Source organism: Prorops nasuta, unplaced genomic scaffold (assembly GCF_024137725.1).
Source record: "Prorops nasuta isolate Cenicafe-Biocafe unplaced genomic scaffold, Cenicafe_Pnas_1.2 PNAS00032, whole genome shotgun sequence".
Taxonomy (NCBI): domain Eukaryota; kingdom Metazoa; phylum Arthropoda; class Insecta; order Hymenoptera; family Bethylidae; genus Prorops; species Prorops nasuta.
This window is the reverse complement of record NW_027116829.1, coordinates 1688976-1715036: the sequence shown is the minus strand read 5'-3', so window position 1 is coordinate 1715036 and position 26061 is coordinate 1688976. Positions and strand designations below refer to the sequence as shown.

At 42.7% G+C, this 26061-nt stretch overlaps 1 protein-coding gene across 3 annotated transcripts in view; it reads left to right on the top strand.

Moving 5' to 3' along the window:
* The window catches only part of LOC136783133 (uncharacterized), a 208953-nt gene that overhangs the window by 20213 nt on the left and 162679 nt on the right, over positions 1–26061 (top strand). Inside the window, exon 2 of one of the 3 annotated variants that reach the window (XM_066743001.1) lies at positions 5331–5387. The exons of the other annotated variants lie outside the window; for them this stretch is intronic. The gene's annotated coding sequence lies outside the window, so the exon portion shown is untranslated. The remainder of the gene's footprint in view (positions 1–5330; positions 5388–26061) is intronic. 3 annotated transcript variants of the gene reach the window in all.

Here is a 26061-nt window from a genome sequence, read left to right as displayed (position 1 = left end):
AAACACGTCGATGGCGGCAGAGTTGATCTTGTTATCAGCGTCTGGGCTGCGGTGGTAGTGGTAGTGGTGGTGAACACGTCGATTTGGGGGACTTGGCAACGCAGCTTTTAATTTAATACGTCCAAGCCCTAGCTGTGGATCATTATGCATAATAAAGCAACTTTGCTGCTTGGACAAGGCATCTCTCATTGTCAAAGAGAGCGAAAACTTCACTCTCCACCTTGCTTGTTTTCCTCATATTTTCACTCTTCTCGACAAGGCAAGGCCCATCTCTTTTTTTAACCAGAATAACTCTTTCCTTTTTTTCATGGGTATTTAGATAACTAGTTATCCCCTTGACGAGAGGCAAATCGAATTTCTACCCCCCTCGTTTGAGCTTTCCGTCAATTTTCCACTTTCTTTCCTCAGAAATTTGCTTATTTTTCACCTTGAACTCTTTTTCACCTCGTACAAAATTCTTTGGGAAATTCCTAGCGTTCGAATTCAGCTGGTTTATTAATTAGAAAATTTGCACTACAGCTTTTCCTTGATTTTCACGTTTTTTCTTCATGCTAGTCTCACCCTCCTCCCCCCTTTTAACCCCATCGAACTCTGGTTTACCTGATCGCACTCCATCGTTCAAGTCCCTCGACACTCTTTATTGCCCACTCGACCGCGAGCATAAGCAGGTACACTCGACGAATATTATGTCATTATGCAATCTCGTTGAGCATGCAACTTCCACCTGAAACTTGGAGTCTCCCTCGCACAGGTTCAGCTTGTGCCACAAACTTAAATCCCCTACCGAGGAAACGCCTTTTACAATGTTGCTGTACAACCTGTGACCAAAAAGTGTAAGCAACTCCAATAACCCAGAATTTAATCAATTTCTTCACTCCTGCTACTTAAAAAAAAAAAAAACAAAAACAAAAACTAAAGAGAATACAGCGATGAAGAATGTTCCAATTTGTTTCAAGGTCAAAATAAAATTATGGTATACTATATATTCTCGATTGTTTATTCCTCGTATCGTGTGTGGTTTTAATATCTTCTTTCCTTGAAATTAATAATCCATGGCTTAATTTTCAATTAATCACTTTAAACACGTTGGTCTTTATATAGTTACGTAGCTCGCCTGCAATATATCATAAATTCCAATAAAGCATTCCTGGTGACCTTAAGCTCGTGTGAGAGGGCTCGGTAACTGTTTAATCGCGAGCTAGTAATTTATTAATTTAAATTATGCTCGCACGAATATGACGGGTTGAAGTTAATTGGAGGTTTCGAAAATTCCACCAGTCTTACCCTCTAGCTCTTTATGCGTGTGCCCTATATATATATATATAAAACCTTCTCTCTCTCTCTCTCTCTCTCTCTCGCGCTTTTTAGCAAGAATCTCTCAGCGGCGCGTCAGCAATTGGCTGAATGTTTTAAGAGCAGTGCATAAAACGGATTGTCATATTCCGTCGCGCCTACCCATGCAACTGTTTGCGAAATAGCCGCCGGACAAATTTGATGGATTTTTTCGTCCATTTCCAGTTCATTGGCTCCTAAATTATTTACCGTCTGCTATAGCCACTATCAAAGGGATTTCAACCTGATTGTTCCTGATAGCGACGACAGATCAGGGATTTGCGAATTTCACGAGATCCAATCAGTCCCAGAAACAGATGCATACATTTATGTCTCTCTATTCAACTCGGATTTACTAAATTAATTGCCAGGCTTATTTTTCCATTATATCTATATAAATAAAACTTTCAATTTTATATTTCAAACCTTTTCCATCGACAAAATTAAGTGTTTAATTGTTTCTGAAACTTTGTTACATTCATTCGCAAGGATCGATTCGATTGCAACAATGCTGAAGCAATCAACTTTGATTGTGAGATCCAATTATTTTATTGCACAACGAAATTCGAGTGTCTTTGTCTTTAATCGTGGAAAGAAAGAAACACCCAGTATATACGTTGGTATTGGGGGGTGGTAGGTTAGCACGCGTGAGTTTGTGGGTACATAAATACGTATACTTAACCCCTCCTTCGGGGGTTGATTAAACAAGTAGCACGCGTAGGTTCTCGGCAGAGCGAGCGAAAACAGCCGTTTCCTCCTTTGGCTGGAAAGAACTTTTAGGGAGGAGCAGCAACATAGCCTGCAGGAGCTTGTTTCAAACGCGAGCGTCATTATCGCCACCTTAAATACCAACGCTGTATCCCATGCAGCAACATATATATAGAGCTATGGTGGAAAAACCACGTGACTTTTCATTTCTACGCCCGAGCTGCCATTTTCGAGACACCTGTGCCGCATATTTTTGCATTAATTCATCCGGCATTACACCCTCGCCCTTCCCACTCCCCCTACCTTTTTCATCGTCATTTTTTACTCGTTCATATAAATAGCTAAATTAGCGAGGAATATTTTCACGAATTTCAGAAAGCAGCCGCGCACACCGTTCGTTCTCGAATAAAAATACTCTTGCACCCTGCAGGAATAAAAGCGAGATGAGGTATAAAAATATACAGGATTCTACGTGTATGGGTGTGTGTGTATCGAGAGGAGGGAATTCTCGAGGATAAATTTTAAGTTGGATTTGGTTGGCGGGAGGATCGTGCAGTGCAGCAGCGGAGCAAGTTTCGATTTTCTCGCTCAGAGTCTACAAACCCAAATCCCATAGACCGGGCTTCTCTGGGTGTGTGCGTGCGGTCTCTATATACACATGTATATATAGGGGCAGGTTTCACGCTCAAGCAAGCACGGACGTGGGCAGACGTTACGTCCAGGTATACGTGGACAGGTAAGCCGTGCTGCTGCTGTTCTGCGTCTGACAGCCGTTACACATCCACGATCCTTGCGGAGAGATTGGGTTGATGGTGCATGGGTATGGGGGGGGGGGGGGGTGGAGTAACAAGCTCCCCTCTCCCCGCGTGCCCTTTCGAGGCCGTCCAATCCAAAGGGAGGTCTAGAAAAGGGGCACACGTCGAAAGCACGAATCCTGCCTGCTGCCTGCTGCCTGCCCCAGAGAGAGAGAGAGAGAGAGAGAGAGAGAGAGAGAGAGAGAGAGAGAGAGAGAGAGAGATTCGGGATCTCCGCATCGCTGCTGATCGAATCGCTCGTGCATAGTTCGCGAGAGCGGGGTAATTCGACTGCAACTGATTCGGGAATTGCCCGAGATACCCCCTCCAACCCTTCCGCATCCAAAATTCAACCTCTTTCATCAGTTTGGTCAACCGTTTTTAATGTATTTGCACAACCTCCCCCAACTCCTCTCTTCTCTTTACATATCCCGTGTACAATTTTATTTCGTACCTCGTCTCACGTTTTATATCCACGAACAATTCGCTACAATCTCTGTGCACTCTAATCTATTCGGCGCATTTCCTCCACAAGGTTCGATTTACCTTTATTCGCAGGTCGAACTATAGTGTTTGGAGATTTTATGCGTTGCTTCGTGCAAAATTCATCGCTTTGACAATTTTCACGGAGAAGCTTCCAATAGCGTGGTTGGATTCATTAGCAAAGGTTCTCGATATCCGGTTTCTCCTGACATTCTGGAGAACGTTGAATAGAATTTCGCTAGGTTGATGACGTAACGTATGAAGGGACGATTGTGTACATGGACGAAAGAATACGAGAGCAGAGCTGGCATCCCTCGTAGAATCGATGCCACCGGAAGATCGACCCTTGCACATATAGTTGCAACGAGTATACACCTTGAAGAACGTCAATTCTGTCTGACACGTTTCTACAATAAACCACTCGAACGATTCTCCTTATCTACGACCGTTCTTCGTTTACATACGATTGATAATTAATTAAAAATTGACAAGATTGTTCTCTCGAATCAGAAACTATAATTCACGATACTTCAGCATCGGACCATGAAGGAAAAACTCTAGGATGCTCGAGGATGAAAAGACTGCGCGAATGCACGCATATATTGACGAGTCCGATTGGCGCACGGCGCAGATGCATCAACGTGCGCACGTCTGCTCGGTATTTCCGAAGTATAATTGTCCCACGCGTCCATCATCTCCCGTGGGACACAATAGCCCATGGACGGACGGGCGAGTCTCTCCGCACACTCTACAGGGCCCGGCGAGTGGCATTGATTGCACCAGAGTGGAACAACTTGCATCCTCGAGTGCCAATTGCTCAGAGATTGTAACCCCGAGCTATCCGCTCCCCCCCCCCCCCTCCCCTCTCCCTCTCCTAGCTGGAACTATATACGCAAACCTTAATGCTACTCCGATCTGGAGCACCACTCGGAGTCGATTCAGCGAAGAATGGACCTCGCGTAATTAGATTCTCTTCGTTTCCATATCGACGTCCGCCAGTCTTCGGAATATATATACGTACACACGCGCACTCGAGACCGGCCTCTGCAGTACCCTCGCAGCAACGATTGGACGGATTGAAAAAAAAACGCTTCTCCATTTTTGTTCTCCCTTTAAAAGATTTATCGCGCGCAGCTCCTGCTCGACGCCACGTTCTATAGCGAAATCCACTTAAGCATCGCGAAACAGTTTTAAAAACAGGCAGCAGCGAGTAACTAGTCTCTGCAAAGTCACTTTTCCATAAATTGTACCATACATATTTATGAGGCTCAATGGATGATTTATCGAGTGGCACTTTTGGGAATTCAACTAAATAAACTAACTAGTCTGCCAATTTCATTTCGCAGCTGGAAAATCTCGCCGGATCGCCTCGCCGAGGATCATCCGTGACGCGGGTTGCTCTTTCTGCGATATGTCATATATATATATGTGTGTGTGTGGAATTTTGCGCTCTTGGCGTACTTTGGTCGCAGCGACGAAAACTCGCCAAGTTTGCGCGGGAAAAGGGCGGAAAAAGGGTGGCGACTACGTTGCATCGCGCTGCACGGTGGATCCTGAATTTATTTTATCCGTCCTGTTCAATTGTACATAGATGCGACCGAATCTCTTCGAATTTTTATGAATCCCTGTTGTACACTATGTACATTTCTGATTACAAATACGTCGGGCGCCTCTATCACAGATTTCCACGTATCATAAATTCATCTCGTTAAATGTACACGATGGAACACGTCCAACGACAAATTACACGTTTTTCGTTACACGTTTTCCGCTTTATATTAGCAAATGCTGCTAATAATTTAATGGAATTTAAGTGGAACGAGCTATATTTTTGGACCAGCCATTTTATATCTATATATATACATAGCGTTTTGCCATATAGCGCACGATAGCTTTGCCAAACGAGGGCTTCGATAAATCTCTCTATATGTTGATTTTATATTTATTTCTGTCTTGTACATTTATATAATTTTGTTTTTCCCACTTTAATCAGTGTACTCCTTTCCATTCCAGTGTTCCCCCCTAAAAGGACGGTTATTAAAACAACGTGCTGCTACAAATATCGATAAGGTATATATAACATTGATTATTATAATTAAATTGAATTTTGCACGTTTTATTCTCGCATATGCAAGAAATAATCATTGGAATAATTCTTGTACCATAAATAAAATAGACACGAGCGAATGTTTGCCATTTGCCCATTACACGTGACTCGAGCGTGAAAATCGCCTACTTCCGTGCAAATTTTGCAGATTACGCAAGTGTACGATTTCATCTCGACCGTGTCGCGATAAGAGAATAACTTTCACCGGGAAAATGAAGCAGAGTGTGTGTGTGTTATAAAAATCGTATACCTATATATACTAATCGTAATAAAGTTTTCTTAAACCGTGGAAAATTGCAATATTATCGAATAATTCTATTGACACGAGGTAAAACGGTTGCAGCAGATTTATCGACGAGAGCGATAATCGAGTGAAGCGCGTGCGCGATTAATTTGTAACTACTGCAGGAGAGCCGGCTGGTGGGAGTGGAGAGTATAGAATATTTAAAAGACGATAGGGGGAGAATCAGGAGTATACAAATTTAGCTTAGCATATTTAAAAGCTGCTGCAGTTGGTTCGCGGCTAAACCGAAGCTTATTCGTGGGGAGCATAAAAACACGTAAAAACTCGCGCTAAGCAGGCTAATTAGCATTTCGCATAGCTGTCTCGCGGACACCTGTTAAGCGCGACGTGGTTCTCTCTCTCCGGCAGCTCGTTTTGCAATAGCCTGCAGACTTTACGTAGGAGGGGGGGGGGGGGGGGGAGGATTACTTTTTCGTCGGTCTCGATCTAAAAATGTTGTTAATGTTGAATATCGTACGTAATAGGTCGCTCGTGTATGCAAATTTTCGCGAATGGAGATGAAGTGAGAGAGAGAGAGAGAGAGCGAGAGAGAGATAGGGGAGGGGGTTGAGTCGGGCCACCCTCGTGACTCGAGTGTGAACTCTATCGCCAGGCACGCAAACCCACGCACGCTACCCCCTAAGATTGCACAAGGAGGTCGATTATCGCGCTACCCCCCCCCCCCCCCCCAGACCTTCGCGTACAGAACGACCAGAAAATCGTGAGACTCGCTTCCGGTATACCCCTCCCCCCTCCACCACTACCTTTATAACTACCAGTACCTATCACACAGACCCTCGTAAAACACACGTTCTAAAACTCCTTTCATAATCACAACCATCCTCGCCTATATATACCTATATATATATGTGTGTGTGTGTAATATCTCCAAATTATAAAAAAAAAATTTTGCATAAATTATAAAACTCGGTGTAATTGACAAGGAAGAAAATTGTAACCCTACGTAATTATAATATCGAGAAAAAATTAGCGTTACACGAGGTAGCGTAAGATTGAATCGCTGAGAGAGTAATTGATGTTCGATATAAGTCGCAGATATTTAATTTGTTGCGAGCGTGTTATAATTTATTAGGTGTTGCGTGCATTCTCTCGTGCATACCAGCAATGAGTATAAACGCGCGGGGGCTCGTAAATGTGGTGTGTGTCTGTGAGCAAGGGTAGGAGGAGGGGGTGAATGAACGTGTAGCAAGGAAGATAGGAGGAGAAGGAGAGAGCGTGCGAGTGGAAGACCGGGGGAGCCATATTCTATACAAACTTCATCCACGAGTCGCACAGTCTGTATTTTCGTTATAGAAACACAGAAGGTACACGTAGCGCGCGCGCGTCGTAGGCTGCTGGATAGAGTGGCTGGGACGTACGCGTTTATACCGTTCGTATATATAGGTCTGAGTGGGGAAGTAAGTATCGAGAAATTTCTCAGATACCACCACGCCGTGCATGTCCTGCGAGATGCACTTGCCTCGTATTCCTAGATGAACCATCTTCTTCATACATGCGTTGCTTTATTTACACGTCTACTTTATTTGGCCCGACCATATCCTCCTTTCTCTACTCGGGGATAAGTATTTACGGATTTCTCCCACCCATCTCCATTTCTTTATCGTCAAACGCGTTTTGCATTCGCAAATGAACGTTCTCCTTTCGCACGAGTATCAAGGAGAGACCTGCTCTTATTCTCTCCCCTTCTCTTTCTACTTGGAAGCATCAAGAGAAATTCGCTCTACGCCATCGAAACCGATAGGAATTTTTCTCTCTCCTCAGACTCGCGGCATCTCTTATTCATGCGTATTCCTCGCGGTTTTCCCGTTGCAACAATTGGAACGTAACGCAAGCTACGAGGTTGATAGCTCGTTTGAAGAAATTCGATTGGCGAGCGAATAATTGCGAAACCGCGAAACGTCGGGCAGCCGGTCGCGGAGCAATTATTGGCAAACGCTTCGATTTTGAGGTTAATTCTGGTTATCAATTTAATTTCTGTTTTATAGTGGCACCTGCGTGAAATAAACCTTAACCCACGCACACTCCACGCTCGAATTATTTTTAGATTGGTCGCGCGCGGAGGATTAAACGAATTTGCGCGAAAGGATCTTTTTCCTGTATCATTCTGATCCAGTGATTATCGAAATCCTTTGGGAGATTCGTTCTCGACAAATTGAATAGGAAAAATGTGTGTTTGAAAATCTCTATTAGTTAGTTTTCCTACGGTACCAAGCTGGACCTCTATATATATACGCGTAGTCTCACGAGAGGGAATTTTCAGCAGCGAATCGAAGAAAATGATGAAAAATGTGTCTCTGGGAAAATGTCGATTTTCTTTTAAGAATTCGACCTGTTAACGTTGGCTCGCTCGCGAAATTCCTCCAAGGACAAATCGCTTTGTTGGGAACTCGCATTTATATGTCTCAAGATGCAGCCTGCAGTTGTCTTTTCAGCAAGTTTCACAGCTTAACGAGATAGCGGAGATATTTCTGCGGGAGTAACGCCGTTATCAGGGATGCGAGAGGAAAAGCTGTGAGCGAGTGTGTGTATGTGTGTGGGTGGATGGGTTGGTGCGAGGTGGTGGGGGTAAGAGGTAAGAAACAGGGTTGGGGGGATAGTGTAGTTTCGTATCATCGGAATGTTTCGCGAGGCGCGAACCGACTTGAGATATTACGAGGAAATTGTTGCTGGTTATCAGAACGAGAAACTTTATGTCACATAAACAGGAACAAAAGCCGACGATGGAGAATGGAGGATGGCAAGCTCAGGTTTCCTCCTCAACCTCGCCTCGCCTCGCCTCGCCTCACCACACCCTTACTTTCTCTCTCCTCTCTACCTTCTCCGATATAACTCATTGCATCCCCCACGGCAGTCTCATAATACAAGGATTAATACACCGTTGGTCCTTTACTAGTTTATAGAGACTAGAATACCTATAGATTTACGACTCTCATTCGCTATATTAACCCCATTGCCACACTCTCAATTCTTTTTTCTTCTCCTTTCTTTTCTTTTTTGGTAAAATTACAAGGACAATCTTGGGTAATCTTCTAAACACTATATACTGTGTTATTTGAAATTTACACTGGAATAAGTTGGGAATACTTTGATAATTATTATTGGGAAATTTTTGTAAAATTAAAAATATTAATTTATGTACACACAGTGACTGTGTGGTGAGTTACAAACTTACGGAGACGAATTTTGTTGTAATTTTCCCGAAAATAATCATGTTTGCAAAGTTTTTGATTGTCTGGAGATAAATGGGCAGGAAAGAGAACTGTTTTTCAGGTATATTATAATTGGGGGGATTTAATATATTCTTCAGGATAATTTTTAATTTAATTTAAATAGTGTAAAAAGTGTAGAAGACTGTAGACTAGTGTGGCGAAGCTCGACATTTTAGAATTTCTCAAGTTTTTCGTGCAAGCTGGCAAGAGCATTAGGAGTTGGCATCGGTGGGGGTGTGAAAACCTCTTGATGGTTAGAGGGTGGGAGTGGGAAGTGGTTGAGTGGAGGTGTCGCATTGTCCTGGAACAGGAGAAGAAGGTTAAACGTGAAATCGCGAGTAGAAAGGTGCGGGAGAGTTTCGCGGGACCTCTTCCAGTCCTCCTCCCCCCTCCCCACAAACCATACGCGAAGATAGCAGACGCAAGTTCTCGAATAAAATTACCGTCAGGGAATTCGTCAACCGATAACATCTCTCAACGTGCAATGGCGAATCCGTTTCCTCCATTTTCTCACAAAACTCTCGTCCTGCAATTTTTCCAGCCAGCTCTTCTCCTCATTCCTAAATAAAAACCTCTTGCCTTCTTTTCGTGGCTGTGCTTCCTATATATATGTATATATATATATATGATATATCCTCAAAGCTCCTTCAAAAACACATGGACAAATTATGAAATGTATTCAAATTAAAAATTCCAAAAGATATTTTATTATTCTCTAGATTCTTTAAACTAAGCACTCGATAAGATAAAACATAATTACAACAGCAGATAAATCGTTAGAATTTGTTCAATCGTGTTTTCTCCTTGGATTTTTCTCGCTCAGCCATCCTGGCACGAGCAAGGATCACACTAGTCGAGAGAGAGAGAGAGAGAGAGAGAGAGAGAGAGACGTACAGATAGCTCGCAAGTTCTCGAATAAAATTACCGTTAGGGAATTCGTCAACCGATAGCAGTGACGTTTAACGGGAAAGCAGTTTCTCGCCTTCGGAGAGTTTCCCCTCCTGGAGTGAGCTCTGCGCGCGGGATTTGCATAGAAACACCAAGGAGAGAGAGCAGCACACAGCGATCCCAGCCAGTCAGGCTGCTCCAGTTGCTCTGCTAGTTCAGCACTATCGCGGATGGATCCACTCCCCTTTTTCCAACCCTTAATCCTAAAGCTGGTACGTTCCAGTCGAAGAAAAGTCGATCCTCGAGATTGTCGCAGCAGCGTTCGAGCCCGGAGGAAAACCTTTGGAAATTTTCTAAACGACGCACGAATTTGCCACGACTGGATTCCTCGAATAACGCACTCGCTTTCCAAGGTGTTGCTCGAACCAACCCTCGATCAGCCAGTGAAAAACAAACTTTTTCAAGGTTATCAGATTCTTCCTCTTCTCGTCGATTGGCTCGACAAATAGGCTGCAGCAGGATACAGGGTGAAAACGTTTAACACGGTTCACCCCAAAAGCTGTCACTTCCTGTCGCGCGAGGACGTACTTACAGCGGACCGAGTTGTAAGCGAGATCTTGTCAGCGAAACTTGGGCGAATCAGTCAGTGTCGATTTTACAGCCGAGGAACTTCTGTTGGTGACGTTTGAATCGAATCGACAAAAACCACGAGGAATCCGGGATCCTCGACAGCTTGCCTCTGTATATATATATATATACCTGCATGAAATACACTTATATATATATATATATATAGGATATATTTACAGGAACCGTCTGGAGAGTCTCCCTCTCGTTCGCTCTCACCGATGTAGCTCGAGGGAATCGAGGATCACGTCCAAGTAGTCGTTGAACTGTGTTAGGTATCGTTGACGTTAAATTGTAGTTATATGCAGACGATTGTAATAATGATAATCGAAATGGTCGCACTTAGTCGCTAACTTCTCCAGCTTCTGTTGGAGAACGCTATTACCGTCAAGTCCCAATGTGTTATGCTGATTACTCAAAGTTATTCATTAGCCAATCAGGCTCCGCTATGGCGCATGGCGCCTGAAAGCTGAGCAATGTGGAACACTTTGCTCCTGCTTGAACAATGGCATTTCCAACGTATATATATGTGTGTTTCTTGCTGGAATTAACTGCACAAATTTCCATACGATTATTATACAGTCTTTGCGAGAGAATAGGTTTTTTTTGTCGGAATTTTTACGGATTGCAGTGCAAAATTATATTGCACGCAGTGCTATATACATATATATATATATAATTGCTAATTGAAATTGAGAGGCAGAGGGAGAGAAGTTGTTTGTCTTTCGATACTTGGAGGTCACGTAGCATGGACAATGGTTTATAACGACAGGGGCGTTTGGAAGCAGCCGATAACGGTAATCCAATTTTTCGGAATAATATTTGTCCTGAAGATCGACGAGCTTTGCCGTTGGCCGTGCACGTCCCGACTGACCCCTTCCGATAGCCAACCAGGAGAGAGAAAGAAGAGAAGGCACAGAGCGCTGTATATATATAGCTCCTACATCACCGACCAACGCAGAGTTCGGTGCTTCTTCGCTCGCTCGAATCATCCCCTTCGGGCAAGGTCGCCTGAATTTCGATGAGCATTACAGTATTTGCCGTAAACGCGGAGGGTCAGTCAGTTAGCTTCATATTCATAGGCAAATCTTGATTTATCAAACGATTTTCCTCCCATCATGACAGATTCTTCTTCAGCATCCGCGACATTCGTGCATGTATATAACCTTGGCAAAATCAAAATTCCAAAGGTTACGCTTTTCTCCACGCGCATGCAGAATCAACGGGGAAAACTTGGGAGAACCACAAAATTCCTGGACAACTATATATAGTCTCGTGGTAGTTTAAAGGATATTAAAAAAAGCGATTCGAAGCTGACTGAAACCAATTTCTGCTTACGCATGATTCAGCAATCTCGTCCCTTGCATATTGGGATCGGCCCTCGCGCGTAGGTATCTTCCCCGCGGCTGTTCTCTGCGTAGGAGGATAAATTCACGCGTGCATTTTGACGCGTAGAAGGGTGAAAAGTCGTCGTCGTCGTCGTCCGGTGGAGGAGGAGGGATGACCCTCGATTAATTTTGTCAAATCGCTGTTGGATCGAATTCGATATTGGCCAGCCAGTTCCACGCGTTGGTTGCAAGGACGAATGTGCCAGCACGTTTCGGTTCATGGCCATCATAAATATGCTAATGCTCCTCTATAACCATATCTCCTTGACGCTTTCTCAATTTTCACTCGTTACACGTGCCTGTAATTTTTTCTTTCGAATTCCAGAGGACGGCGCGACTATATATAGCGTAATGGGAAGACGAATGTTTATCTGCAACTTATATATATATGAAATATAACATTGTCAGAGCTGAATGGAAGCTCGTTTGAATATTTGACGATCGTATCTGGTGCTGCAGGAATATCAGGGAGTAACGAGCGAGCAGTTGTGCGCGATCGTATTATATTCCTCGCGGTGTGGATTGGCCGTATTATTCAACTACCCCCCCCCCCCCCCCTTAGCTTGTAAATCGCGCACAATCGAAGGAGTTTTCGAGTTGGAACGGGATTGGTTATTCCATTTTCTGATTTTCCAGCGGTAATCGAAGCTATCGATTCTCGCGTCAGCAATGGGACTGGAACTTATTTTTTTTCACCCCCCCCCCCCTCCCCTCCCATAGCCTATATACCATCCCCAGGATCGCATGATGGATCGCTCCCCACAATGGCTGGCTTTCTCGCGGAAACCTTCGCACGCGCCGCACAAAAGCTCCCGCGCGAGCTACCGTGCCTCGATGTGAGCCAGAGTGCGTGTGAATGCGTATACCTGAAAGCCTCTCGTTTTGCGTGGCTGCATTGAGAAAAGAATCGCTATGGATTTAAATAAACTGCTTTGCGCCATGGAAAATATTTATACGCGAAAGGGAATTTTTCCGAGTGGGGGGAATGGCATACTTGTGTGTGTGCGTGTGTGTATTTTCATTGAGTAGATTTTTTTTTGCAAGAAGAAGGCCAATGGGCGTGCGCGGCAGTGGAGAAGGTCCTTCGAAAAAGGCTTCCCTCTCCTCGTCTTCTTCTTCGTCTTTACGACAAATATTGGATCGCCGGATCCGCTCAAGATTTTGGATATTGCTCGCACAACACCCCTTGGCTATGCTTTTGAAGCACAACCCCTGCCTTCCTCCTTCTGCACGAAGAACCCTCTTATTTTATTATAGGGCTCAGTTAAACGCGCTTCAAACTCTCCTATCACAGTGAAAAACCTCTCAAAGTCTGCTGCTGCATATGCCCATGTATACAATTTCCTATTATCTACACTTGCGTCTGTTATTCTCTCAATTATCATAAAACTGATAGGCACTTGGAGTTTGCGGACTAAGTAGACTCTGGGACGATTTTTGCAAGAAAGATTTCTTGGAAAATCTCTCGTTTGGTATTCGTTGCGTTGGGTCTGTCTAGAGATGAGGAAAAGAGTTTAATATCCGAAAATATTGAATTATATTATCGGACGTTTTCTCGTTGAATGCTCGCTCCCCCATGTATACATATGGTACATATGTATACGTATACACACATCTATACGTATAGGAGGAGATTCACCATTGCAGCGCTTGGAACTATGTCAACGGGCTTGCGTCAGCCACAAAAGGCCGTAAATTATCGAATTCGTCGACAGGTCGTTTGACACGTACGGCAGAGTTAGCACAGGGTCCCCAATAGTGCACACACACCAAAACATACGTATATGCGCACCGATATCCCAAACTCGCTATACATTTTTATTCGTTGCGAGCATCACCAGTCGCACCCATACATTCTCATTCGCCCAGTTACACGTACAATCTGCACGTGACGTATAAACATCCTGCATATTTATACGAACAAATTCTTTTATAAGAAACAGAGACACATGCTCCAAACATAAATCAACAGAAACCTCTCTCCCTCGCTCGTGCGCATAAGTCAATGCAGGAAAAAAACAGGGAAAACAATGGAATTCCAATAATAGTCTCTATATTTATATTGCAATACATACGCAGACTTTTTGCGATAAATATCAAGAGACTGTGCAACACGAACGAATATTATTTCATATATAAGAAAGAGAGACACTTGCTTCTCAAACGTAAATCAACGACAAAAGCCTCTCTCCGACGAGCAAAGTAATTGCCTCAAAAATATTGATGAACGAAAACAAAGAAAATCGTGTAGCATATATCGCACGTACACCAGACACGTGTAAGCATCGATGGGAAGAAAATAATTAGCTAGATTTCCTGCCTATTTAACATAAATTATGGAAACAAGAATACAGACTGTGTTTTGCGAAAAGTGTCAAGGGAACGACGAAAGCGAACAAGAGCGATGCAAATGAATACGAATGATGGGATAAATAAAAGTCAAGCGAGGGATGATTGGCACCGGGGCTCGTACGAATGATGTATATCTATAAATATAAATGAAAATCATTGGGGTAATTTGTTTATTTGCTTTGTATCAGTGGAGAGGCAAATAAGCAAATAAACAAATATCAATACACATACGTACGAGCATTTCCCATCGACGCGAACAATGGGCCGTAGAGAAATCAATTTGCGATTTGGCATGCGTGTATTTAAGTACGTGGGACGTTGCGTCACGTGGTGTCACGTGTCGTCAGCTTAGTTGGCGCGCAGGGGTGCTCGGTCAGCCTTGAACCCTGAAGGGGAAGTAAACTACGAGAATGGTCATGGTCCTCGTGACAGCGTGTACGTTTGGGGGACGCAGGACACAAAAGAGAGAGAGAGAGAGAGAGAGAAGAGGAAAAAAGGTAGCATCACGGGAGGAACAGGATGATTTCCACCCCAGTTTCTCGTTCAGTCATCCATCGTGTCTTCATGACCGGTAAATAACGATAAAGTATATGCCCTATTCCCCAGGATCCGCTCCAATCGATATAAACGACACGCGATCCTTGCAAGAAAATTTTCTCCACTATATTCAGAGAGAGAGAGAGAGAGAGAGAGAGAGTTACACTGGAAAGAATCCTCCCAATAAACCACTCTCCTCTCGCTTTATTTCATGCCATAAATTTAATATAAATATTTTGTCGTAACGCGCGAAATAGAAAATTCAATGGAAACAATCGCGTGGACGTTTAACGTGCAAATTAATCCACGATTAAATCATTTTTTCTCCTTCCTCGACATATTTATATATATATATATACAATACACAGAATATCCGTCACTGGAGGGAAGTACTTAATCTGGCGTTTTAATTGTTTCGAGTTGATCAAAGCTCGGCAAATATCCTAATCCTCGCGTGGGTTGATACGAGTGGTGGAGGGGGAGGAGGGAGAGGAGTGGAGGTAGAAAGATAATCCATCCGGGTGTATGACAGTAATTGGTGCAGCTGGAACTCGATCGACCAATCGGTCGTTAAGCATTCATTTATGGCAAGCTGATATACAGAGCAATACTTTACTGCCATTATTGTTTGTCGTGTTGGACCAAACCAGCTCACGATTCGCGTAAAGTATCGCGTACTACTCGCTCTATATATATATATATATATATATATATGTATACGTGGCTGGCGATTATGCGAGAAATTTATGCCCCCGACAGATTAGCCTGCAGGTATTCGCTGCAAAGTGCCGACGACCATTAGCATGCTACAATTACTCGAAAATATAAGCCCTGATATACGAGCCAGCAATTAAGCACGCTAAATTTTAAGAAATTCTTATACTTACATGCACGCTCCACTTGTGTAATTAATGCTCCATTTACCAAATATAATGTACCTCTTCTGCCTCCCCCCTCCTCCTACTCGATATACTATATAGCTCCGATGCTTTAAGCCTTCGGTAATTTGTCGAATTACCGACTGTGATTTACGAGCGAACGATAATACTCGAGTGCGCCAAGAGTTGTGCTTCTACAGACTCTTTTTGGATTTATATAGAAAAATAATATCGATACGTGTTGCAAGGATCGAATTATTTCGATGCTTCGTACGAAACTGAGAATCAAAGGCTCGAAACTGTTCTTTCGAGAAAAATAGATTGTCCCAGCTGGTGAAACGGTGCTGATACACGAACGATTACCGAGTGCTCGGCTCTCCGTGGTAGTCATCGATCATTTCGCGAACGCAATAATTTCAAGGGGAAGAAGGAGGATTTTACGTGGAGTGACAGTCGCATTTTTTCTCTCCCTTGCCGAGAATACGATTGCTTTCTTTCATTCCCTGGGACACCTGTCTCATCCTTTACCCAAAGAAAGATGGCTTCCCTCGATCGCCCCCCCCCCTCCCCTCCCCCACCCACCTCCTCTCAATCCTCCTAAACACTCGCAACACTGATGCCTCGGCTTATATCCAACACGTTTAATCTTTCCTCTATTTAGTGCTATCATATAAAAGTATCTTGTGTTAGTGACGTTAAAATGCAAGATTCTACTCGTTTTATTGCAATTTGCTACTTTTTCTCTTGATATCTGGAAGTATCGAGTTTCTACGGGAATTTTTCGGATTATATTGAAGAATTTACATGCATAAGCTTATGACACATGCACAATCGCGTGGCTCGAAGACGATGCTGCAATTCGTTGCATTTCTCCTTTGTCCGCTCTTGTCTTAAAAAGGATACACGTTGCAGCATTAAAAAGCTGCGTTAACGAAGAAAAGCAATTTTTCCTCGCAACTAAATTCACTTTTGGCATATAACAGCAGGGCCGTTTTATAGCGGTGAGGGGAATTTAATTTTCCACATTATATTAAAATGCCAAGCTCGTGTAGTTGGCAAACTCTGCGGCCAGATTGTAGGTGGTATATATATATATATATATATATGGTGCGGAAGGAGAGGGGCAACAGGAGGATACTTCGCGACGGCTGCGTTTTATATGAATTTCTAACGCGCGCCGAGCTTTACGCACATCCGCGAAATTCGACGTGCAATTGCGGTGCACGCGCGCGGCGGAGCTTGCGGGCGATCAAGGAGAAACGGGAGGAGAGGGGGGAGGAAAGTGTCACGATGAAGAGAGAGAGAGAGAGGGAAGTGGTTGCTGCGCCGAGAATGAAAATGTAAAGGCCGTGTGCTTGCACGTCGAGCTTTCGTAAGGGGGCCGAGCACCAACGGAGCTTTTGTTCTTTTGCCTCGTTTTCTTCCAGCCCCGTGCACCAGCAAAATTCACTGACTTAATGGTCTCGTTTATTATTTCTTATACCCCGTGTACTCGCGCGCGTACACTCCCCCGCAAAAGGGTCTGCCCAAAAATTCAGCCACTCTCGAAACGCGAAAGCTCTGCTTTTATTATCCCAGTACCACGAAATTCGATTCGAATTTTTCTCGATCTTAATGGAAAATCGTCACTGGATTATATTCGAAGAAAAGTTCGACCGAATGGACGGATTATTCTGGTCGAATGTACATATCGACGAGAAAAATGTTACTCCCTCTTTGTGGCGTTCCAAGTTCAAGGACAGACTCGAGTCTCGTTAATGCAAAGCACCCGTAACGAGGCTGCATTCATTTGGAAGCCGTGAAAAGGGTCGAGGGAGGGTGAAGGGGTGGGAAATAAAAGCACAAAAGATCGGCAAATCTTTCAGCCTGTTTGGCCGTCCTCTTCACTTAAAAAGGAGCCACGCGGGGAAAGGGGAGTGGGGAAAGAGAGGGAGAGTGGCGCGCGAGACATAAAATATGATGCTTTTAAGCTCGTATGGAAAGTTTATGCGAGGGGGGGGGGGGGGTTGGTGGGCGAGGGCTGTTTTAAATTTCAGTTCGAAGATCGAAGAACCTGGGATGAAATGAAGCGTTGAGGGGGGGGGGGGAGGTTGAGCAGTATGCAGATTCGCTCGCTGAATAAATGCACATTAGTATGTGTACGTGTGGCTAGAGAGGTAGGGTGGAGGGAGAGAGGTGCACAAAACACAGATAAGGAGAGGGGTTGAGAAATAAGTAGAGTAAAGGTGGGTAATAGAGGGGGAGGAGGGCACTGCGGAAGGTGATCTTTTGAAAAATGAGGTCGTAAAGCATTCTACTCATATCGCGTACCGCCTTTTCACTCTCACCCCCTTTCAACCCCTGCACCATACTGTTCTTTCAATTCATCCAATCCTCTCGTTTCACTCTTCTCCGACGCTGATGCACGTACAGTCAATGGACCCTTTAACACCAGGCGAACCTTCTAATTCTTAATTTTGCTTTTTATCTCTCGTGGAAAGCATCGACTGGATAAATATACAGGGTGTCTGCTTAATTCGTGCTAAAATGACTCGGTCGAATTAAAGTAGGAATTTTTAGAATTCAATTTTTATACGTTTCTCGTTATTTGATTATTCATTGAAAAATTCTCGTGGATTGAAGATCTCTACTAATTGTAGAATTTTATCAGACATTCCTTGGGTTATTCAGGGTATAATAGGAATGTTCAAAGTATGAATTTTTTCATTCCGAAAGCTTTTTGATCAATGGCCGGATAACGAGATAATTGTTCAGAATTTTGTTCTTGGAATTATTCGCTCTACGTACGAAGCTACAGAGTTTTGGGGCGTGTTAATTAGACACCTTGTATAATGCTTGGAATTTTATAGGCCAACTGACGAGATTCGGTCGTTGGACGAACAATGATTGACTTGGCGAGGCAGAGTTAATCGGGCCATGGAAAAATTAAAAACTGGCGAATTTTCAGTGGAGCCACCGAAGAGAATTTCATTCACGACGCGACATCCAATCGATGCTTGTCGATAATTCTCGACAGCCAAGAGAAACGAAAGTGCGAACGGCTCGGGCTGAAAAATGGACGTTTGAAATCCACCAGCGTTGCTCGCTCACCCATATTCCTACGCACGGTGTCAGTTAAAATACGCGTATACATCGATAAAACTGTGCACCTACGTACTTGTATTTTATTTTTTGCAATTATAACAAACGTATGGATCAAAATTACGAAATATATTATCACGCAAAAAAAAGCCTCGCTTGTCAAACAAGGCGAATAGTGCATAAATCGCGTCTAGCATAATTAATATAGTAAAATAAAATATTTCAATTAAAAAAATTAATGAAATCCCAATGTTCTTATCTTGAAAAAGGTTGAAAATTCGAAAAACAAAATAGTAACAGAACAGTTACATGCCGGGGGACAGTTGTATTGAATCGTATTAAATTATGATCATTCGTGCTTGATTATTATAATTGGAGACAATACTAAATACATATAATCTCATTATCAATATCCTCAAGCTATTGACAATACTTATAAAATAGATTTTGTTGATTTCTATATACATATATATATTTGGAGTATTTTGTTTATTCAGCACGCTTGATTCGTCAAGAAAATAATTATTGTTTTTCGTCAATCTTATGAAAGCCTAGCTTAGCAGGGGCCACTCAACGTTTGGTTTTGTTTAATCCGATTTAAATTATTCATACATATTGATCAAATTTTGTTTGCGAGCATTTTGCTCGGAGCTTTCGAGATAACACTGTGTAACTCGTATTGGAATCGAAACGAGCTGCGGGGCTTTATTTTGTTACAACTATTATGTGAAATGAGTGGCGCTATATCGTGTGCCACGTGTCAAAATTTAGCTGATAAAACTTCTTGTATTATCTTCCTGTCACTTTTTACTCCCGTTGAAATGTAAAATGTGAAACGTGAAGCATAAAAACTACAATGGGACGGGATGTAAAATATCGAATGTAATGCGTATTATGTGCAGTATAATATAATAAATACGAAATATACATTGCTGAATATTCAAATCGTGGTGAAATATAAAATGTAAGGGAGGGTAGAGAATTTTAAGTATCAAATAAAGGATATTAATTTTAAATTTTATATTTTCTAAATGCATCACTATATATAGTTTTTTCAAAAAAATACTGTCAATTTATTCATTTTTGTTAAAATATATAGTTTACTAGATTTTAATAGAGAAAATCGTTTCGAACCAACTCGGTTGATGTATATTTTACTTTTTGATTGGGGAAATATATATGAGAGATGTATATACAACTACTCCGAAGATTATCCGAAGTAAAATTCGTTAACGGGACGATTTCCTAGGCGAGCACAGACAACTCTATTACAGATACGAGAAGGAAATAGTCGATTATTAATACGAATCCTCGAATAGATCCGCACTTCTGATAGCGATTAGCAAACGATCGTTATAATGTTGTATTTTCAAAAGAATGAATTATTTAATCGGAAAAGAGAGCTGTGTAAAAATTTCCCATTATTTATTTATTCGTTAGAATAAATTTTTTCACGATGGAAAATAACATCCTCGACATCGATAAAATTCCATGTTTATCGATTAGCATGGGAAAGCATCGTGCAAACAAAAACTGGGAGTTGCATGGGTATTTATGGAAATGATGAATGAAGATGGAGACGGAAGTCGGTGAAACTTGGCCATTCTTAAGTGGCTAAGTTATTTTTTCTCATATTATAAGTGTATAGCTGAGGGGTAACTCATCCAAGTATTCGTAAAGTTCCTTGGCACTTGGCCAGGTTCAAAGGTGAGTTTACTGAATAAATAAAGGCTTCGAACAAAAAGAAAAAAGAAAAGAGTGTGACAATTCGTGGCACTCGCACTTTCCAACCAATTTGCAGCTTATACAAAAATTCCTAAGGAGAATAAAAATGATTAATCCTGCGTCTAAAAAAAAGGACGAGTAGACAAAAGAGCCCGAAGACTGCGGAGCATCGATCCAAAATACTTGAAATTTAAATTTCTCAGGCAAATTTCTAATTTAAAGTTTTTCTCTTTAAGCATATACCTAGCTGGAGCTCCTCCAGTTTATTACGATAATCCAGTGTCCGGGCTTTCCATTTCTTTCTCTTTTTTCACCATTTTTTTTTGTTCAACGCCACGCAAACAGGCCGAGTTTTTATTGCAGCGCGAACTGTAGCGATTAATAACCCAGCCTGCACCCACACACCGTTTTTGCCTTATTCCTCTCCTTTTAGATAAAATGGCGTTCTCTCGTGCTGTGAAAAAATCTGATCGCACTCGATTAGGGACTTACGAGGCAGTCAGGCGATTGTGTGCATAAGCAACCGTTAATTATATCGCGATCCTATCATTTTAAATAATATGTATTTATTCCCCTCAGCCGATTAAGGCGATTACGCTTTTATCATGCTCGTATATTTTCTTCTCGAAATGGAGACGTTAGCGCTGCAATGTTTTTTTTTCCGCGCGCCCAAAGATACCACTAGACCTATATATATATATACTTTATACCGAAGCACGCGAAACGCGCGATAAGATTAACGCGCACGGCTCTCTCAAGATTTCCAAATCAATTTAACATTCGCCACTCCTTGGTTCCTCCGCGCTTGAAATTATTTAACGCTGCACTTTGGGCCATGAAATCTTTTTTCATTTATCAACCGCGTCCACTTTACTCCCTGCAGCAAGATTATCTATTTTTCAGAGTCGCCACGGCCAGAGAAAAGCGTGCGCACGCGTTATTTTTATTTTCCCGCGCTATAATTGACGATAAACGTTTCCCGCCGACGATTGCACGCGCGGCCATCGCCGATTTTGATACGCGCACGCTTCAGCGTTGCTACGTTTCCCACGGGATAAGGCGATTACCATCTATTTTTTCTGCTAAATTTATGCCATCAGCGCGCAGCCACTGCGGAAGTGACAATATTTTCTTTGCGCGTGGTCGAAAAGAAAGCGCAATTATCGATCCCTCCTCGCTCCCGCAGGCTCCGCCGAACGGGAGCCCAAATTGCGAACCCGCGGAACGAAAATCGAGCAGTTTTCACCGGGATTATTCCTGCAGCGACTGTACGGGGAGGGGGGGGGGGGGAGGAGGAGAAAAAAATCCCTTTTAATACGGCTTCCCATTTAACGATGCGTGAATTTTCCTCCCTCATTACTGCATCATCGTTTTAGTTTATGATTTAATTATATTGTTCAGCCGAGGAATTATCACGGATTTAATCATCAAACTTTATAAAATAGCACCGGCTGAATCATTCGTTCGAGCGGCGGAACTTTGTTTAACCTAATCGTGCACTTTTGTTGGCTTTTCTGAGCCAACACGGTAACTCGGTACTAACAAGGGAGACTGTGGTAGTATATATGGTATTACTTGCAAAATTATTAATCCCTTCAGTCGATAATCCTGTGTGTGGATCGTTAAAAATCATTTTTTTTTTTTTTTTAATAGTGCAGTGATTGATTATCTCGTGTTTATCAATTAATCAAGTGCTACAGTCTCCGAGGAAAAGATTCGATTGGAGTGGGTAAAGTTTGCAAAAAATTCTGGGGGTGTTGCAAATATATATCTATATATATATAGACACAGGTAGGGAGTAAATAGACAGGCACGCGAAGGATAATTCGGCGACCTCGCTGGTACAATAATCCTTCGTGTCATGGACTGACGACGATGAGAGGGGGGAGGGGCCAGTGGTTGCGAGGGGTTGGAAAGGGGATGGAAAGGGGATAGCTGGCCGAGGGGCGAACGCCGGCGCGAAGATATAAAGCGTGGATTATAATAAGCCGAGCTGCGTTACGAAATTGTTTCGTTCTCCATTAATAACGGTAGCCTGCTTGTCCAAACAGCTATCGTAGCCAACGACACCCCTTTCGACACGCGACTATTATTATTGCTGCCTTTTACCATCCCAAGACACCCTATGCATATACTATATACGTGCATGGGGAAAGGCCAGCCAGAAACCCTGCAACCTAAACTTGCAGATCGAATTTACTCGCAACGAAATCCAATGTGCTTTCCCCTCGCCCCCAAAATCCACCCCCTGTGGTTTTTAAATACAACGCTACACTCTACTCGAACTTTTATATTCATCGATCATCTTATTATCAAGCACAACGATAAAATAATTGCTATATTCTAGACTCGCGAAGATCATTCGTTAATTGATAACAATCGCCAATATTTATTCCTATGCGTTATCGTAAAATCGTGCAGAATAATTGTGGCATCGAGAAAACCTGGTAAATATTTTCTCTGATGAGGAAAGTTGCACTGGGTGTTGGGTGTGTAGTTATGACACAGTGGATCAGTATAAATAGGAATAAGCTTTTCGAGATACGTAAGTCAGTGTAATTGGAGATTTGGAGCTCGTAGTCAAATACAAAAGCAGAGGAGAGTCATCGTATTTATTCCTGATCTCGGTTGTAAAAGCCAAGGGATTGCATTTATGGTTTATCCGAGCTATAAAAGGGAATGATACTCGTAGCACGCAAAACGAAAGGAAAACTGGCGTGCAAGCTGCGACGCGAGTTTATCGTTGGATTCAAGTGGCGTTGGTCATACTACATGCAGGGATTGCATCGCGTTGCATGGAAGTCTGTTAATTTCGGTTCCACGAGTGACCGCAGACGAGATCTCGCGGTGGAGATGATGCCGAGCCGCGCCGTGCCTCTTGGAATCTTCAGCATCCCCTGCATGTATGCAGCTACAGCGGCCGGTACGTATATATAGCACTGGCCCGGCCAATCCCCATTGGCCAACTCGAGCCAGAATGCCCATTCACCTGTATATATGTACCTTTGCTCTCTTTGTCCCATCCTCCAATCTCTCCAAACTTACCGACCAGCCGAAACACTCGCGTAAACGCGAATTTTCATCGATTCGGTTAATGTCTTTGCTACACTCTCCACTGTCCGGTATAATTGAATTGAAATTGTATTCTGCTTTGAGGTAATTGTCGAATTCTTTGGTCGAATTATCCAGCTAGATTCCACGAGTCTTTTGTGATCATAGTATATACCTTAATATTTATGCTATTATATATGTATATATATATATATATATTATAATTTAATCTATACACAATGTGTTTTTTTCAATAAGCTGGACAGTTAATTAATTCTTGATTGGCTCATTGCGGGTAGGAGAATATTGACTATGGCAACCGAAGGGAGCAAGCGAATACGCGCGGAGCGACAGCCTCATATTCGTAATGAGTTTTGTGATTGACAAATAAGCGTAAATGTAGCAATTAATACAAGAGCAGTTAACACTGGGCGAGGATGTGTGACATTTTCATAAAAAGTACATCTCAATAATGTTTTAAATTATAGTATATATACGGTACAGCTGCCTTCCAATCGACTCTTTTCGCTTATGAGCTAATCAAAACAGCAATAGCAATTAGCAAAGTATAATTATCCGCGACACAATAATGATTCGAATAAATAGCATCAAATATGATAACGCACACATGCGTAGATATACGTATCGTACGTTTAACCACAGAAGGCATAATTAATTATAATTTTGCAAACGTTCGGTAGGTAGTTTAGTCCCTATAATTATTGATTATAATTATACTGCTATATCGGGGGTAGTATTTTATTATTGCTCGGTTCAAGGATTCAGCATCGGCACAGCAGCTGATGTATATCGCGAGTAACGAACGTTGCTTTATGCTTATGGATAAATAAAATCGATATATTTTGTAGAGACGTGGAGGGGGGAGAGAATTGTGGAAGCTTCGAGTGTTGGAATATTTGTGGAAAGGGGAGGTGTCGGGTGGTCGAAGCAGAGAAGTCGTGGTCGGCTTAGGGCTGTTTTACTCGGCAGGTGTAGACTCTCCGATGTCGGCTTGCGGACTCACGGGACTTTACGGCTACGTGCCATACCCACCGGGGTTAAAGCTGCTGCCGCCTGCCTGCCTGCCTGCGAGAATGGGATGTGAGCAGAAAGGGCTCTCTCTCTCTCTCTCTCTCTCTCTCTCTCTCGCAGCCTCATGGCCCACCATGCGCAGTCCCACGGGATAAGAGCAGCTCAGACATAAAAGCTATCGTCCTCCTGTACAATGAAAATATAAAAACCACAAATCGTTCCTCGCTTCTTTTTGCTTCTCCTGCGCAGCTTCGTTAACAAAATATCACTTGACTCTGGGTAAGAAAAAATTCTTTGCAATATTGGTGGTCGGATTGATGATGGAAAATAATTCTGACAATTGCATTGTATGTATACAGTGATAAAGGGAGAGAGATGCAGCAGTGCAATTTTTCATGAAAACGCAGCTATTCGAGAGAAGCCAATAAGTCTTTCCACATTTTTATTCGGAATATTCTGAAGCCATATGGGCTTCATCCGACCATCTGGAGCTGCTCACCCTTTGCTGACCCCTCGCAATCGTTAACTGACCACTTCACCACCACCCCCCCTCCCTCCCTTAAAAAAGCCCCTCCTCAACTCGCCTGGAAAATCATGGTATCGCAGCAGGACCGTGAATATTTTATTTACTCCAAGCGTTTTCTCAGGCTTCTTATCCCCCCTCCCCCTACCTCTCTTCTTTTACTTATCCTATATATATATATATATATGTATGTACATAGCAGCAGCATACTTTTTCACGTTAGCCTTTTTCATTCCTCTTATACTTCTTCCAATTTCCTGTATCCTTTTTCTTGGGACACGTTTCGTGTTCTCCCTTGGCTTTTGCGCCTCCTTTTGGCCTTAATCGCGCGAATTTATCTTGATTAGACGTTCTCCGGAAGAGCGGCTGGCTGACTGGCTACCCCCTTTGCTCGTTGCGATCACCACCCCCCCCCCTCCCCCCTCCCCTTTTCCTCCATTGCGTTTACAATCGCACTACAAAGCGCACGCTGCTTCGTAATCATTCAAGCCATTCTCGTGCCTGTCTCTCTGTTCTTTCTCCACCATAAGACTTCCTCCATCACTGTCTCCTTGCTTTTTCATTTAAATTATTCGATTATCCCTGATAGGATTCTCCATTGCTCGACACGTTTATTAAACTTTTATCGTTTTCAATTAAATTGCACCGAGTCGAAGAATCTTGATCGTTTCTCGCAAATTTGTCCGTCCGACTTTACACGTCTCTTTCTACTTAGCCAGTTTGATTTCCCCGGAAAAACAAGCGAGAAGCAACTTTTATTTATATTTTGTAATAAAGTCACTGAAATATCATCGCGATTAATTTATACGTTTGAAGAGAGAACGTTTGGTACGAGAGTCTGGCAAATATTCCAGCTATTCGTACGACTCCAGTCGTTTAAAACGTGACTTTATCGATTTCAACCTGATACGGTTACGTTACAAGATTCTTACAAGGGATTCGACGAAATATGAGCAAGCGGAACTCTTTTGCTCAGTCTCGAAAGTCTTAGAATAGATACTTTATCGCGCCAGTTCTTAAGCCCTTTGACTACCCTTCGTTC